Below are 6,000 nucleotides of genomic sequence, written 5' to 3' on the forward strand. Positions count from 1 at the left end.
ACAGGTCTCCACCAGGAGGATAGGACTGTGTGAGATGTTTGGCAAAATGTTTAGGATTAATATAAACATGTTTTTGAGGCATTTTGTTCCAAAAATGTGTTTTGCAAAAATCAACCTGTTGGTGGCGCTATAACAGGCCAATGTGAAAAGGGTGGGATATATTCATCAGCCTAGTAAGAAAATGTGTGAAAGATTTCACGTAAATTGCATGCTGCGTTCATGATTTGAGGCTTTTGTTCAAAACGGGGCAATCTTGCAAACTGTGAAAGCTAATTATAGCCAATTAGGATGGAATCTGAAATATGGGACAGATCCGACTTGAGCACATGACCATAGAGATACTGTGTAACGATTTGTGAGATGTTTGGACAGAATCTGGAGGAGTAAGATCAAAAAATGTGTTTTACAAAAGTCAGCCTCCTGGTGGCGCTACAAAAGGCAGATGAGGAAAATGCAGGTCAAAGGTTTGTCCTTGGCCTCTAGGGCGTGTGCATGCAACGTTTCACACAGATCGGTGCAGTTTTAGGTAAAAAATTTGAAAAGCTGCCTCATGGTGGCGCTATAACAGGCCGTTCTGGAAAATGTGGGGCAGAGGTTCATCGTTGGCATCCAGGGAGTGTGTGTGCAAAGTTTGGCATCGACTGGGTTAACGGTGCCGGAGATTAGCTGGTAACGGACGGACGGAAGGAAGGAAGGACGGACGGACGGACACACACACACACACACACACGGACGGAGTGCAAAACATACTCTCTCCCCATGCCTTCGGCCTGGTGGAGACAATTACAAGATTCTGTGAACGGCTTAGTGAGGTCATTAGTTCTTGGCTAGGACAAAAGAGAGTCAACACACAGCCCGTCCCATATACATTGTTATGACATCTCCATATGGCCTATATAGTCTATACTCTGGTTGCACCATAATGGTGTAATGAGCACACCATCCCTCGGCTGGCCAAAAGGATTAGGCCAGCTCTGGATCGGCCATCGCTACATCCGGATCATCTGTCATCATCACGGGACATGAACTCTATTCTCAACCAATCACAACAATACAACAACTGTGACATCTTAAAATGCTATATAGAGACATTATTCAGACAATGGGATTTTGTAACGATGGATTATGGCTATATGTATGACGCTGAATCTTTACAACATGATTTTACTGAGAATCACTCAAATGATCTTTCCTTCATGTGTTGGTGTCGTGTCTATTCATTTCAGAGTCCTCTGAATTACTATTTGGGTCTATTGAGGTCTATTTACATTGTTTGCTTTTTCAAATGGTCTTAAAGTGACAGTACTATTTTTGTTAACTACTAAGATTTCACTTAGAAAGTTAACAAGGATAATTCCTTTGGGTGAATGAGAACGGTTCTGCCCTCGCTCTGCGTACCAAAAAGGACCAGGAGGGAGGAGACTGTTTTCCATTTGAAGGCATTTGTTTTGGATGTTTCTCTTTTCCTTTCCTTCATTTAATCTTTATAATTTTAATTTGAAAATAATTACATTCAAATCACTACCCAGAGAGAGAGAGAGACAGAGAGAGAGAGAGAGAGAGAGAGAGAGAGAGAGAGAGAGAGAGACACAGAGAGAGACACAGAGAGAGAGAGAGAGAGAGACAGAGAGAGAGAGAGAGAGAGAGAGTCTAGCTGTAGAACAGTGTTAAATACAGTGAGTGTAACAGTACATGGATCCTGTCTATCAGTACAGCAGCACGGTGGTGGAGCTGACATCTATTCGAGAGGGAACTGTGATATTCTATCATCTATCTATGCACTGAATGAATAATATGAATGTACATTATGGATTCATACAGTATGGAGCCACAGCGTGTGTGCGCACGCACGCACGCACGCACGCACAGAGTTATAAAACACAGAAGATTTGTTTTGCTATTTTTGAAAAACATATTTGAATAGTTAAAATAGCCAATCTACAAGCTCACAATGTGTTGTCAATAACAACTATTAACTAGAAAACACTGTTCCTGCAGTGTGGCAATGTGAGCAATCTACTCTTGCTTGGCCTTCCTGCTATTGCAGTTATTGAAGTGCATCAAATTAATGCACAGCTCTCTCTCTCTCTCTCTCTCTCTCTCTCTCTCTCTGCATGTCCGCAGCAACAAACAAAAAAAACTATTGGTGAAAATGTCCACCACAACATTGTGATGATCAGGGGTCATCAACCTGTCCGTACATGGACAAGCGTGTCAATCTATGACATATGGTTTAAACACAGCTGTGCCAAGATGAGAAGGCTCGTCTTTTGTTGATTTCTATGAATCCATCATTTATACTATTACATTTACCGTATTTTAGCTTCCCGTCGCTACGGCAACACTTTGCTTCCACGTTGTGACTTTATCGATATCCAAAAAAATCGTAGTGGCATGCCAAGATTATAAAGAAATAATCCTGGCATGTCCTTCATCAATCACTCTTCATGTAGGCCTACCTATCTGTTTTGTCTCTCAAGTTTCCTTGTTCCAGACAGTGTTCTATTGGCAATTTATCCTTGACGTTCCTGTGAGAAGTATTTGACATGCAATTATTACGTCTAATACATCAAATCTAGTTTAGCTTGTAGGGTGTGTGTTGTTGTTTTTTTCAATTTGCATGCCGTGGACTTTCTCATCAACAGAGGAAACCACAACCATTTAAGCTACCTTGCCAAACCAAACACATGGTTAGCTGGTAGAACTTGATCTGATAAACATCCATCACGAGGTGCCATGGTGATGCTGTCAAGCTGTCATAATATGCATGCAGCACATCTTTATGGCTGAGGAATGAGGAAAGTGCATCGTTTGGGTTCAATGTCATTGTCACCGTAGGAGCAATTTTTTTCTCTTCCTTCTCCCGTGACCGATACTATGACAACCCCCCCCCCCCCCCCTAAAATAGGAGTATGAATCGGCCCTTAGCTGACCCTCTGCAGTTGCTTTTTCTCTCTAATTGCAGTTGTTCCTCATGTGTGCGTGCAAGTTGACCCCAGGAAGATATTGACATTGAGAGACATTGCTGAATAGAAGCCTGGAATTGAACCTGAGACCTCTGGGTTCTGCGTGTAGAAGTGTCTTGAGACGACTTGTTGTTATATGACATTTAATTACAATTCAATTTAACTGGGTTCCAAGGCGGGCTCTCTCATCACTAAAATCTGGCCGCACCTTGTGCCACACAAGTTGTTTTGAATGGTGTGTGTGTGTGTGTGTGTGTGTGTGTGTGTGTGTGTGTGTGTGTGTGTGTGTGTGTGTGTGTGTGTGTGAGTGAGTGAGAGAGAGTGTGTACTTTTTTCGATTGATTAATTTAAGATTTATTGATTTATCATACGCAAGTAGGCTATGCAAGTATGAGAACTATAGTATATAGAAGTATATAGCTAGAAGTGTATATTTGTACGTCTCTAAAAATATTTTGAAAATAGCAGATCTACAAGTGTCCTCAGCCCCTCCTGCAATATAGGCAGCTCAATACCTCAGATTAAGACAATACAACAAAATATGTAAATAATAATGTACCATTTATCATTTCATTGATTGGCTGAGCAGAATTTTTTGAGTAATTTAGACCCACCGCACCTGAGCATCATTGCTGTTGGTCAAAGAAGAGAAAACTGAACTGGGATAAGGAACATTCGGCACTTGCACTGAACATTCTCTTGCACATACTAGGCCCAACACAAAACCAGCAATAAAAAAAATGTTTAGGAGTAATATAAACATGTTTTTTTGTTTCTTGCAACAATTTTCTTCATTTTGTTGAGGAAATGCAGAGCCAGATCACTCATAGCATCTCTGAGGATAGAATTCTGGATGAGCATTTTGTACAAAACGGGCTACTCCTGAAAACTTTGGAAGGCAATCTTAGCTAATCAGTGTAGAATCTGAGAAATCCAACAGGCTCGTCTTGATCACATGACTACAGAGATCATGTGTACCGATTTGCGTGAGATTTAGATGAAATCTGTGCGACTAACATAAACAATGTGTTTTGCAGAAATCGGCCTCATGGTGGCGCTTTAACCGGCAGATGTAGAGGGATGCAGGGAAAATGTTTTTCCATGGCCTCTAGGGAGTGCGTATACATAAGTTGTCGATGCAGTTATAGGTAAAAACAGGAATTGGCCTGTTATAGCGCCACCCTGAGGCTGATTTGGGAAAGAAATAGTGGCATGTCGTCCTCGGCCTAGTGGAAATGTGCGTGTATAATTTGATGGAAATTGGACACTGTGTTTGTGATTTGTGGCATTTTGTTCGAAACGGACCAATCATGTGAGCTTTGGAAGCCAATCTTAGCCAATCAGGATGGAAGATGGGAAATTGTGCAGATCTGTGTTGATCACATGACTATGGAGATAGTGTATACCGAATTGTGTGATGTATGGATAAAATGTGTACGAGTTATCTACAGAAATGTGTTTTGCCTAAATCGGCCTCATGGTGGCGCTATAACAGGCCGTTGAGGAATATTTGGGGCAGAGGTTCGTCGTTGGCATCCAGGGAGTTTGTGTGCACAATTTGGCATAAATCGGGCCAACGGTGCCGGAGATTAGCTGATAACGGACGGACGGACGGACGGACGGAAGGACGGACGGACGGACGGACGGACACACACACACACACACACACACACACACACACGGACGGAGTGCAAAACATACTCTCTCCCCATGCCTTCGGCCTGGTGGAGACAAAAATAAAGTGGTCAATGTTGGATTTAACTTTGACTACCAAATACAGTCTGACTCTTCAAATGAACATAACTTTTCAATTAATTTAAGTTCTATGACACGGTTTTTCTCCCTGATCCACAGACCTCCTCCTCAGCTCTGATCAAGGTTGGGCACCCTAATCAAACTACTATTGTGACACTGCATTCCTTTAAATCCTGACATGGCCTTCATGAATCACTCATCATGTACTTAATTATCTGTTTTGAATCTCAGGTACATTTCTATTGCATTGTTTTCTCTTCAACATAGAGTACAGTACCACACCTTAATGGACTGACACCAACTATTTAAGCTACGTTGACAAACACAAAACTAGTTTAGCTTGTACAACTTCCTGTCTCCTCATGTCCCCAAGTAACACTGTCCTCTGAAAGGCCATCTGCAATAACCTAATATGAAGTATACTGCACACCCATTCACCTTTGCAGCTAAGTGTCCCTTTCTCGGACTGCAACTGTACTTACTGTATAAGACCATTTTATTGAAATCCCAAACATGGAATATACTTGGACCATGCATTATGCCACATATAATGCCTGTCTCAGGATGGCCACCTGCCAGTATACAGTGGATAAGAAAGGACAATATTGCTGATCTACAAGGTCACAACATGCCGTAATGTGTTGTGAGCTTGTAGATCGTATTTTCCCCAAAAGTAAGTTTTGATAAGTGACTTATTTTAAAATGTGTAGCGCAGTGGAATAGAGTAGACAATATATGACACGTCAAGAGTCTATTAGTACTGTAGGCTATACATTTGTGTTCTGGTAATATCATTGATCACTTGTTTTGCATGTCCGTGGCAAAAATAAAACATTAATGCAAATGTCGATCACATTCACAAGCTGGCATAGTGATGCCCCCGGGTGCAGATAGCTGCTGTACTATCATGGTTATTGGTGGTGGCGGCAATACTAATAATGTTAGTCTGGATATATCAAATCCTGTGTTGAGGATCACACAAGAATAGCATGCACTTTATGAACAAAATAACACCCAAACCAGACAATTAATTAAAAGGTTTCATAATTACAGTCTGCTTGAGGTGTAATGCAGCTTTAAACGAAATAGCAGACAGTGGCACTGGTACATATCTGAACTCATCTTCTCCTCCTACAGTGCGTGTCAACCACATTAATCCCCATAGCCGACACTGGCATGGCCCTTCTCAGCTTCAATGATGTTTTTCATACCAATCGTTGCATAGAAGCATCATGGTTTTGTTATGCGTACACACCCATGGTACTGTGCCAAGAGAACT

Source organism: Electrona antarctica (assembly GCF_951216825.1).
Source record: "Electrona antarctica genome assembly, chromosome: 21".
NCBI classification, from domain to species: Eukaryota; Metazoa; Chordata; class Actinopteri; order Myctophiformes; family Myctophidae; genus Electrona; species Electrona antarctica.